At 45.7% G+C, this 12,995-nt stretch overlaps 1 protein-coding gene across 1 annotated transcript in view; it reads right to left on the reverse strand.

The window, feature by feature from the left end:
• ADAMTS19 (ADAM metallopeptidase with thrombospondin type 1 motif 19) overlaps positions 1 to 12,995 on the reverse strand; it is a 354,949-nt gene that overhangs the window by 22,672 nt on the left and 319,282 nt on the right. The window lies entirely within an intron of this gene.

Consider the following 12,995-nt stretch of genomic DNA (forward strand, 5'->3'; position numbering starts at 1 on the left):
ACAGTAAGAAATGATTTTGTAAAATAAAAAGATTACAGGACCACCATTAGATGGTGAATGTGTATGGATTTTTTTGGAGGATAAGGAAGTTGTTTAGTTTCTCTGTAAAGAATCAGTTACTGCAGAGAGTGAATGGCTGTACAGAATTAATACAATGTTGCAGAGACGACTGCCATTGCTTGACAACTGAACAATGGACTGAAACCCTTGACAGATCACCTAAAATAAACAGTAGTTCTGTCTCTGAAATATCTTATAATTTCTGTATTGCAGTTCCCTCTTTGCGGTAGTAGATTTATTACACGGTCAGTGGTGCGCTCCGGAGTCTCCATTCAATTAGCAGAGGTCTTCCTCATATTATTTCCTCTTCTAGTCGAATGTTTATATTCTTTAGTGGTAGGCTATTTTCTCTATTTGCCAAATGATCTTTATATCTTCTAGTTGAACGTTCTTGAAACTATTTTCTCTTAAGAATGAACGTTAGGGAATGTTACATTCACCCTGAGAAAGGCAACAAATAGAATATGACATTTCACACATAATACAAACATGACAGGGATTATTTGTGACTTTTGCACAAATGCTAAAACATTTTCACAGCTCATGTTTTATAACTAGATACCATAGTATTTATCTCACAGCTTTATTATTAAAGGCAGGGTTCACATAGGTGCGGCCGTGGATTTGTGCCTGGGATCCGGTACGTTTCTGCTCACTGGTTTTGGTGCCATTCAGGTCTGAATTTGTGCCTGAATTTGCATTTGAACTGGACCCAAACACACACAGGACCCTTTTGCAATCCGCTCCACAGCTGTCCCCGACCTGTGTGAGTCGGCTCCATTGAGAGCCAGTCACACTCAATTCGCACATATGTGAACCAAGCCTTAAGGAGCAGCCTTTTTAGCACCAGTTTTGCAAAAGACACAAACAATTTAAAATTTTAAATACTCTGGTGTACTAATAAGTAGCACTCCGCAAACTTCAGAAATATTAAAAGAACAAGAATTGGTTTATTTTGGAACATCCCAGTAAGTTACTATAAAATAACTTAGGCATGAAGTCAAGATGCATGTTACTGACAAAAGAAGTATTTCAGTGTACGAGTCATAATATTCTTTGGCCAATCACGTATGGCTACATACACATGGATAGAGAGCACACATTAATAATGAGCTGTTTTTACAGTTTGTATATAAATGCAACAAAAAATTTCTGTGTTTTTAACAAACCAATCCTAAACTTGGCATACAAGATTATTACTCATATTTATTCATTCCATTCACTGCCAAACATTTGAGGTATATGATGGAAATAGTGGATTTTCTAGAAGCCAATAGCCGTGGAAGGTATTACAGCTAGTTCCAACTGGCCAAGCACTAAAGGAGAAATCCACAAATTAACCACTTAACTACCGCCCATTGCAGATTAACAGCTTCAGGTCGGTTGTTTAACTCTGAGAGGCCGTTAATTAACCCCCTGGGGCGTGCACACGAGATCATCCGTGACCGCCGGGTCCAGTGGACCCCGGCGCATCACGAATCACGGTAAACAGCCGCTCGTCGCGGCCGTTTACCACGTGATCGCTCCGTCAAATGACGGAGTGATCACTTGTAAACAAACCGGCGTCATGTTATGACGCCAGTTCCTCCCTCCCCCTCTCTGTACCGATCGGTACAGCGGAGGGGAAAGAGATCGGTGTTAGCAGCGCTGTGGGCTGCATCTGCAGTGCCCACATCGCTGCTCACCGAATTTAACCCCTCAATTCTCTGCCAATACTCTGCAATATCCTGCAATACTCTGCAGTACCCTGCCATTACTCTGCAGTACCCCCCATTACTCTGCAATACCCTGCCATTACTCTGCAGTACCCCCCATTACTCTGCAATACCCTGCTATTACTCTGCAGTACCCTGCCATTACTCTGAAGTACCCCCCATTACTCTGCAGTACCCTGCCATTATTCTGCAGTACCCCCCAATACTCTGCAGTACCCTGCCATTACTCTGCAGTACCCCCCAATACTCTGCAGTACCCTGCCATTACTCTGCAGTACCCCCAATACTCTGCAGTACCCCCCAATATTCTGCAGTACCCCCAATAGCCCCAATACCCCGCAATACCCCCCAATACTCTGCAATATCCGCCAATACTCTGCAATACCTGCCAATACTCTGCAATACCCCCCAATACCCCGCCAATACCCGCCAATACCTGCCAATACCCCGCCAATACTCTGCAATACCCTGCCATAAATTGCCATACCCAGCCATACTTGGAGATACCCTGCAATATCCAGCCATACTCAGAGATATCCAGCCATACTCAGTGATACCCTGCAATACCCAGCCATAGAAGCCCCCCCACCCCTCACCGTCCTCCGGTGCTTCTACCAACTCGCCAATACGATCAAAGCCAGAATCTTTTTTTTATTATTTTTTTTTTTATTATTTCAGGCTTCCCAGCCTAGAGGTGAGATGTGGGGTCATATTGACCCCCAGATTTCACTGTAAAGAGGACCTGTCATCCCATATTCCTATTACAAGGGATGTTTACATTCCTTGTAATAGGAATAAAAGTGATCAAAAATGTATTTTTGGGGAAAAAAATGTCAAACTAAAATAAATAAAGTAAAATGAACAATACATTTTTTTTTTTTTAAAGCGCACCTGTCCCCATGTGCTCGCATGCAGAAGCGAACGCATATGTAAGCCCCGCCCACATATCATAACGGTGTTAAAACCACACATGTGAGGTATCGCCGTGAATGTTAGAGCGAGAGCAATAATTCTACCCCTAGACCTCCTCTGTAACTCAAAACATGTAACCAGTAAAAAAAATTTAAAGCGGCGCCTATGGGGATTTTTAAGTAGCGACGTTTGGCGCCATTCCACGGGCATGTGCAATTTTGAAGAGTGACATGTTCGATATCTATTTACTCAGCATAACTTCATCTTTCACTTTATGCAAAAATTGGGCTAACTTTACTGTTTTATTTTTTTTAAGCACAAAGCTGTTTTTTCCCCCAAAAAAACGCGTTCGAAAAATTGCTGCGCAAATACCGTGTGAGATAAAAATTTGCAACGACCACCATTGTATTCTCCAGGGTCTTTGCTAAAAAAAATGTATATATAATGTTTTGGGGTTCTGTGTAATTTTCTAGCAAATAAATGATGATTTTTACATGTAGGAGAGAAATGGCAGAATTGCCCTGGGTGCTCCAGAAAGCCTGATGGCGCTCCCTGCATTTTGGGCCTCTATATGTGGCCACGCTGTGTAAAAGTCTCACACATGTGGTATCGCTGTACTCGGACGTAATAGCAGAATGTGTTTTGGGGTGTAATTTGTGGTATGCATATGCTGTGTGTGAGATATAACCTGATAATATGAAAATTTTGTGGAAAAAAAAAAAGGAAAAAAAAACCTTGATTTTGCAAAGAATTGTGGGACAAAATGACAACTTCAAAAAACTCATCATGCCTCTTACTAAATACATTGGAATGTCTTCTTTCCAAAAAGGGGTCATTTGGGGGGTATTTGTACTTTTCTGGCATGTTAGGGTCTCAAGAATTAAAATAGGCCATCAGTACTTAGGGCCGGTTCACACAGCAGGCGATGCGAGGCGACACGACTCGCCTCGCCTCGCTCCCGCAAGTCGCCCCCGTTCTGTACAATGGAACCGTTCTGAGAGGAGCGACTCGAGTCGCTCCGACTCAGAAAAAAGGTTCCTGTACTACTTCTGGGCGACTTCGGGGGCGACTTGCATTGACTTCTATACAGAAGTCCTCTGCAAGTCGCCGCTGAGGTCGCCGCAGGTCGCGGCGAGGCAAGTCGGAGACGCCTCGCCGCGCCTGCAGTGTGAACCGGCCCTTAAGGTGTGATCAATTTTCAGATATTGGCACCATAGCTTGTGGACTCTATAACTTTCACAAAGACCAAATAATATCCACCAATTTGTACTTATTTTTACCAAAGATATGTAGTAGTATAAATTTTGGCCAAAATTTATGAAGAAAAAATTACTAATCTGCTAAATTTTATAACAGAAACGAAGAAAAATTCATTTTTTCACAGAATTTTCGGTCTTTTTTCTTTTATAGCACAAAAAATAAAAAACTGAGAGGTGATTAAATACCACCAAAAGAAAGCTCTATTGGTGTGAAAAAAAGGACACAAATTTCATATGGGTACAGTGTTGCATGACTGAGTAATTGTCATTCAAAATGTGAGAGCACCAAAAGCTGAAAATTGGTCTGGTTATTAAGGGTGTTTAAGTGCCCAGTGGTCAAGTGGTTAAGATGGGAGCTGTCAAGGAAACTGTGAAAATTTCAATCAAAAAGTTTAAAAAAAAATCAAGCAAAGGAGTAATCTGAAATTAAATAATAACTGCTGAAATATAGTAGGTTTACTGATATTTCAACTATATTGCAGTAAAATATAGGGTACTTACATAGGCGTGCTCACCAGGTGTGCCTGGGCACACTCTAATCATGCTGTGCTGCACAGATTCCCCTTACTACTTGGCTGCAGAGAAAGGGACTGGGAAATCTCTGTCCTCAGTCCCTTTTCGCTGTTCAGACACCTGATATTTCAACAAAGTCCCCCAGTGGGGCTCCTAATAAATTAAAAAAAAAATCAAAAATAAATAATAATAATAATAAATTATTGTAAAAAAGATAAAAATAAACGACTGACACCAACCTCTGCCCTACTGACACTGTCTACCGCTATATATATATATATATATATATATATATATATATATATATATATATATATATATATATGTGTGTGTGTGTGTGTGTGTGTGTGTGTGTGTGTGTGTGTGTGTGTGTGTGTGTGTGTGTGTGTGTTTAAGCTTTGGGGTGCAAAATCAAATGCAATAGGCTGCGCACACCTATGGAAACTTACTTGTGAATTAGTGGTGTCCATTGTCCAATGTGCTGCTAAAGACTTATTATTGAAGACCTGAACTGTGAACATGTGCCCAAAAAATGGGAAGGTACATTAGAAAGGACTAGTCACTAGTACTGCTTATATGCTCCCTGCAACTGATCTTTGCCATTATTTGCTTGCTGTGCCTTGTTCAATCTTAGTGAAAGGAGGTCTTGCTCATAACAGATCTTATTCCCTCCCTCTCCCCACAAATTACTGGTGATCTGATTACTAATAGGGTAATAATCAAGCAGAAGCAGGAGAGGTTAAGGTACACATCCACAAAATGGAATAAGTAAAAGCAGGGATAGTCTTGCACTGATGCTTCCTTTTTTATACAAGAAGAGCAGTGAGCAATAGAGATGAGCTCGGTGTTCGACTTGAAAACGGGCCGTTCGCCTGTTCGACGAATCCACAACTTTGTGGGCCGTTCGCAGCATATTCGTGTGGCGCGAACGGCACACAATGCACTACGCCATTGCAGTGCATTGCTGGCTCATGATTGGCCAAGCATGCACTGTTGAACCTGCATGCTTGGCCAATCACAGCGCTGGCACCGAGGAGAGACATAAATGGCCACAGGCAGGATGCCCGTGGCCAATTATAGCTCAGGGGGCTTTAGTACACGTCCCACACTATATAAAGCCATCAGCGCGGTGGCCTTGTGTAGTGTGTTGGCGTGCAGGGAAAGAGCAGGATAGGCAGGGACAGTGTCTTTTTGCTTGGGAACCTAGTGCTGTTACAGTGTGTGTTGTGTGCCTCCTGCACAGTATACACCTGAAGCTTCCCCTTATTGCTGGTGTTGTTCTATTTCTATAATGCAGGCATCTGCAGCAGTTAGAGTGGGTGTTGTGTGCCTCCTGCACAGTATACACCTTAAGATACCCCTTATTGCTGGTGTTGTTCTGTTTCTGTAACATAGGCATCTGCAGCAGTCAGAGTGGGTGTTGTGTACCTCCTGCACAGTATACACCTGAAGCTAACCCTTATTGCTGGTGTTGTTCTGTTTCTGTAACACAGACATCTGCAGCAATCAGAGTGGGTGTTGTGTACCTCCTGCACAGTATACACCTGAAGATACCCCTTATTGCTGGTGTTGTTCTGTTTCTGTAACACAGGCATCTGCAGCAGTCAGAGTGGGTGTTGTGTACCTCCTGCACAGTATATACCTGAAGATACCCCTTATTGCTGGTGTTGTTCTGTTTCTGTAATACAGGAATCTGCATCAGTTAGAGTGGGTGTTGTGTGCCTCCTGCACAGTACACACCTGAAGATACCCCTTATTGCCTTTTGTTGTTCTGTTTCTGTAATACAGGCATCTGCAGCAGTTAGAGTGGGTGTTGTGTGCCTCCTGCACAGTATACACCTGAAGATACCCCTTATTTCTGGTGTTATTCTGTTTCTGTAGCGCAGACATCTGCAGCATTTACAGTGGGTGTAGTGTGCCTTCTGCACAGTATACACCTGAAGCTACCCTAATTGCTGGTGTTCTTCAGATCCTATACCACAGGCAGGCAGCTGCAGTAATTTCAGTCAGTGTCATCTGCTCAGTGTGCACCTAAAGCTACCCCAATTGCTGGTTTTCCCATCTCCCTGCAGACCATTACTATGTCTTGAAGGCCAACATGGAGAGGCAGACAGTCACGAGCCAATAAAAGAGGGCAAGCAGGCTCTGTGTTCAGAGAAAACAGAGCTGGTCGTGGACACGGTGCATCGTCTTCAGCACGTGGCCATGGGACAAGCTTGTCCTTATTTTCGGCAGCTGGACGTGTTGAGCCGCATCATGCCTAAGACTTGGTATAGTGGATGACCAAGCCCTCTTCATCATCCTCATCCTCTCTTACCCAGGCTCAGGGTACTAGCAAAGCAGCTGCTGACACGTCCTCTTCCCTTGTCTCAATGTCATCAGTCACTCCTTCCCTATTCCAAAAGTTCTTTGGTATGGGCCTTTTTCGAGACAAGTGCATCATATTGCACTGCTGCTATTTGCAACATATGTCTCAAGTGTATCTCGCGTGGCCAAAACATCAGCCGCTTGGGCACCACATGCTTGACCAGACATATGTTGACCTGCTATGCAGCACATTGGCAAGCGTACCTTAAAGACCCACACCAAAGAACAAAGCGGGCCTCTCCTTGGTGCTCATCAGCTGGGATCTCCAACCCCACTATACCTTCAGTCCTCTCTGAAACCTGCACTGAGAGGAATGAATGTGTAGAATTAGTTGTGTCACAGCCAACTTGTGGGTACTCTGCTAGCAGTACACCGACGTCCGATTGTACCAGGCAAATTTCCCTGCCCCAGCTGCTGGACCATCAAAAGAAGTTCACTCCCAGCCATCCACATGCCCAGCGGTTGAATGCTAGCTTGGCTAAGTTACTAGCACTTCAACTGCTGTCTTTTCTGTTGGTAGACTCGGCCCCCTTCCGTGAGTTTGTGAAATGTGCGGTTCCTCAGTGGCAGGTTCCCAAACATCACTTTTTCTCATGGAAGGCGATTCCGGCTTTCTACCGGCATGTGAAGGGCAATGCCCATGCCTTGCTGGACAGGGCGGTCAGCGGTAAGGTGCATATTACCGCTGACTCATGGTCTAGCAGGCATGGACAGGGACATTACCTATCTTTCACGGCCCATTGGGTCACTCTTCTGGCAGCTGGGAAGGAAGCAGGACAAGGTGCAGTAGTGTTGGAGATTGTTCCGCCACCACGCCTCCAAAATGCTACTACTGGCTGTGACACACCTCTCTCCTCTACCCCCTCCTCTTCCTCCATGGCCTCTTCCTGTGCTTTGTCCTCGGAGCCAGCGGTGCTCGGTAGGTGTTCAAGGGCCTATGCAAGTATGCAGGCAAAAAGATGCCATGCCGTGCTTGCGCTGGTTTGTTTGGGGGATGGGAGCCACACTGGGGCAGATATTTTGTCAGCTCTACAGGGGCAGGCCGAGAGGTGGTTGATGCCACGCCAGCTTAAGCCAGGAATGGTGGTTTGCGACAATGGTACCAACCCCCTTTCCGCCCTCCGATAGGGACAACTAACCCATGTGCACTGTGTGGCTCACGTCTGTAACCTGGTGGTGCAGCGGTTCTTGGGCAGGTACCCGGGCTTACAAGATGTCCTGAGGCAGGCCAGGAAAGTCTGTGTGCATTTCCACCAATCATATAATGCCAGTGCTCAGCTGACTGAGCTCCAAAAGGAGTTGAACCTGCCCAAGAACCGCCTTATATGTGACATGCCCACCAGGTGGAACTCAACGTTGGCCATGCTGCAGTGGCTGCACACGCAGCAGAGGGCCATCAATGAGTACCTGTGCGACTACGGCACCAGGACAGGGTCAGGGGAGCTTGTTTTTTTTTCACCATGCCAGTGGGGCATGATCAGGGATGCATGCACTGTCCTGCCATCATTTGAGGAGGCCACGAGGATGGTGAACAGTGACAGTGCATGCATCAGTGACACTGTACCTCTTGTCCACCTGTTGGAGCATATGCTGCATGGAATAATGGACAGAACAGAGGCAGGGAGAGGAGGACTCCCTTGCCTCTCAAGGCCCCCTTTATCCAGTGTTCCTGCTGTCCCACCCATCACACAGGAAGAGGAGGAGGAGGAGGAGGGGGATTGTGTCAGCATGGAGGTGGAGCCTGGCACTCAGCATCAGCAGCAGCAGTCTTTTAGGGATGATTTACAGTCCCAAGAAACCCGTGGACTTGTACATGGCTGGGAGGAGGTGGCTGCGGATCATGTCGTCCTTAGTGACCCGGAGGACTCCGGACCGAATGCCATAGCTAACTTACGCTGCATGGCCTCCCTGATCCTGCAAAGCCTGCGGAAGGATCCTCATATTCTTCGGATCAAGGAGAGGGATCATTACTGGCTGGCCACTCTCCTTGATCCACGGTACAAGGGTAAGGTTGCGGACCTTATCCTGCCGTCACAGAGGGAGCAGAGAATGAGACATCTCTGGGAGGCCTTGCAGAAAGGTCTGTGCAACACGTTCCCACAGACTGGGAGGTTACAAACTCCTGGTCCTGGACACCGTGTTGCTGAGGCTTTGGTCAGTCACAGAAGGAGCGGTGGAGAAGGTGGCCGTCTGACCGATGCGTTCAGACAATTTTTTAGTCTGCAGCCCCAAGGTATGATCGGTTCCAGCAACCATCGCCAGCATCTCATTTACATGGTGCAGGAATACCTAGGGACAAGGTCAGACTTGGACACCTTTCCCATCGAAAATCCTCTGTCTTACTGGGTCTTGAGGATGGATCACTGGCCAGAGCTTGCACAGTATGCAATTGAGCTACTGACCTGTCCTGCATCTAGCGTTCTTTGAGAACGCACATTCAGTGCTGCTGGAGGCTTTGTAACTGATCACAGGGTGCGCCTGTCCACCGACTCGGTTGATCGACTGACTTTCATAAAGATGAATCAGTCTTGGATCACCACCAGCTAACATGCACCTGAAGCTGATGTAACCAAATAATTTTTTTTAAAATGTCACATCCCTTTACCAATTCACATAGGGGGGACAGGATCTGCGGGTCCCCTTTTAGAGGGGGCTTCCAGATTCCAATAAGGCCCCCGCCTGCAGACCCCACAACCACTGGGCAAGGGTTGTGGAGATGAGGCCATTCTCCCCATCAACATGGGGACAAGGTGCTTTGGGGGGGGCTGCTACCCCAAAGCACCCTTCCAATGTTGAGGGCATGTGGCCTGGTATGGTTCAGGAGGGGGGGTGCTCTCTTGTCCCCCCCTCTTTTGCTGTCAGCTGCCAGGTTGCATGCTCAGATAAGGGTCTGGTATGGATTTTTGGGGGGACCCAAACCATTTTTATTTTGGTGCGGATTTCCCCTTAGTATCCATACCAGACCTGGAGGGCCTGGTATGGAATTTAGGGGGACCTCCATGCATTTTGTTTTTTTAATTTTGGTTCAAGGTTCCCCTGTGGGGAAATTGCATGCCGTTTTTATCAATGAACTTTTATGTGTATTGTCAGACCGACAATTCATTATAGCCGAGAGTAGTTTTAAATTACTTTTTTTCCTTTAGAAATTTAATTTTGCTGTCATACTGTTCTAAACGGGGGAAACATGCGCCCCTTTATAGGTATACTATAGACACCCCCCAGGCACGAAAGGAATATTACACTGTTATTGTTTCACTTTATGCATTATTAAAATCACTGCTCCCGAAAAAACTGATGTTTTTAAAACTTTTTTTGCATTGATACATGTCCCCTGAGGCAGGATCCAAGTCCCCAAACACTTTTTATGACAATACCATACATATAAGCCTTTAAAATTAGCACTTTTGATTATTCATGTTCGTGTCCCATAGACTTTAATGGTGTTCGCGTGTTCGAACAAATTTTTTTGCCTGTTCGCATTTTCTGGATGCCAACAGAACAGGGGGGTGTTCGTGACCAATTATGTCCTATGCCTTTGCTGCGGGAGCTCCAGGAGAATAATCCAGATGATTTTCAGAATTATCTCCGGATGACGGAACCCTGCTTTCACCAACTCTTGGCATTGCTGACCCCCTATATTAAGAAGCAGGACACATGCACAAGGCTTTATTTTATTTTTAGGTTGAATAATAATGATTTGATTTGTTATATTTTCTAAATTTTTGGATGTATAGAATGCACTTTTTGGTTACCGTATATACTCGAGTATAAGCCGAGATTTTCAGCCTTTTTTTTGAGGCTGAAAGTGCCCCCCTCGGCTTATACTCGAGTCATCGCCGTCTGCCTGCCCGATCAGCGTATCGAGCAGACAGACGGTGGCCATTCTACTATTCAAAAGCCGCGCCTCCCTCTCTGTGATAGGCGGAACACTCAATTTCCCAGCAGTCAGTGTTCCGCCTATCACGGACATCCGCTCATTCTCATACTATGGACGAGGATGAGAGGATGTCCGTGATAGGCGGAACACTGACTGCTGGGAAATTGAGTGTTCCGCCTATCACAGAGAGGGAGGCGCGGCTTTTGAACAGAGGAATGGCCGCCGTCTGCCAGGAGGAGAGTGTGGCACACAGAGGCTGCAGATTGGCACAGGTAGGCAGGGATGGACGGACAGCACAGCGACGGACGGGACACAGGGACACAGCGACGGACGGGACACAGCGACGGACGGGACACAGCGACGAACGGGACACAGGGATGGACACAGGGACACAGGGATGGACACAGGGACACAGGGATGGACACAGGGACACAGGGACGGACGGGACACAGGGACGGACGGGACACAGGAATGGACGGGACACAGGGATGTCTCAACCTCGGCTTATACACGAGTCAATACGTTTCCCAGTTTTTTGGGGGTAAATTGGGGGCCTCGGCTTATACTCGGGTCGGCCTATACTCGAGTATATACGGTAAGTTCTATTGGCAGATAGCATGTCTAATTTGTTTTCTTTTTTTTAATGCACAATAAACAAATTGTGTAGAATAATACTTGGCTATGTGTTTTACTTCAAATGAAAGTTTGGGAGAAGGCAGTTACATTTAAAAAAATACAATGTAAAATTGACAAGGAACACCAACATAGTTGTATCTTTGATCTTAACAACAACGGAATAATGTTGTTGTGGTAAAAGCATAATAATATTATTCTTGATATCACTAGAAAAAAAAAGCCTTTTTAAATACATTTGCCATAACTCCATCAGTATCACCAGCAAAGCAGCTTCATTATTATCCCATTAAAGAAGAATGTGCGCTGCATTTTGAGATTTCATAATTTGCCATGTCACGAATGTTAATTCTCCATTAAGAAAGTTTACAAGACCGACCGCTTCTGGCTCATCTTTGCTTCTGAGCATGCATGTTTGTACTTTGGACTTTTGTCCGACGGACTTGTGTACACACACTCGGAAAATCCTACAATAGACATTTGTCCGCAGAAAATTTTAAAGCCTGCCAGCTAATATTTGTCCGCGTAAAATCCGACAACAATTGTCCAATGGAGTGTGCAAACGGTCGGATTTTCCGCCAACAGCCTGTCATCACACATTTTCCGTTGGAAAATCCAATTGTGTGTATGCAGCTTTAGAGTTCTGTGACACATATTCACTATGACCTGTGAGTAGGCAGCTCTGTGTCACGCACTTCACAGAGCCTGCCTTCGGAACTAAAAAGGTGCTGAAAAGAGGAGATGGTAAAAGGGAGATCTTTTGCATCTCCCCGCTGCTACACAGAGCGATAATGCTAATGCACACTAGGTGATTAGGGTGTGCCCAGGCACACCCAGCACACCCTGTGCGCACGTTTATGGTCCCTGGCTTGATACCCACTGAAGTTCCCAATTCTTCACCGTCCCTGGTTGGTGAGAACACTGCTCCGGTCCTTGCTTCAGTTACTCATTGTGGTTCTTGGTAATAAGGTGGTTGGTCCCTTAGTAGCAACAGCTTCCCCTCTACCTCTGACCACAACAGGTTATCTGGCCAGGAGAACTGTCACTTCTTGTTGGATTGCAAGCTGCAATCCCAAACATGCACTGCCCTTTGCTTCTGGATAGGCCCTCAGACAGCCTAGCAGCCAGATGTGCCCGGGATAGGCCCAATCGCTGGCCTAACAGTCCAGGCAATACAACACACGTTCACCCAGACATCCGTCCAGGTGGCACAGAACACAGATCACCTAACTCCACCTGAATATATAGGCTTTCCCAGCAGGCCAAAAGATTCAAGAAAACCCCTGCCCATAGGCTGAGACACCCCACATACCCATAATCTAACCTTGCATGCCCTTCTTATATCTACCAGGTACCTGGCCATCTAGCGGTAGAAGAGAAAAGTGCAACAAGATCAGACTTAGGGAGAAATCAATTGATCTCTAACAATTAGCCAAGATGACTATTCCTGGCAAGTACATTTTGGGGAGAAACTCTGCCTAAACTCCAGGCTGCTACACATAAAAATAGCCTCTGCCAGTGTTTAGAGGAAAATACACAGATTTCAGTTTTGGACAGTTGTCTCTAAACTTAAGCCAGTATGTCCCAGATTCTACTCAAAAAATAAATTCATTCTTTACAACTGCTCTTTGCTTAATTGATAAAGAGTTATGCCCTGTA

Source organism: Lithobates pipiens, unplaced genomic scaffold (assembly GCF_037356315.1).
Source record: "Lithobates pipiens isolate NorthernLeopardFrog02 unplaced genomic scaffold, aLitPip1_a1.2 Scaffold_3, whole genome shotgun sequence".
Lineage (NCBI taxonomy): Eukaryota > Metazoa > Chordata > Amphibia > Anura > Ranidae > Lithobates > Lithobates pipiens.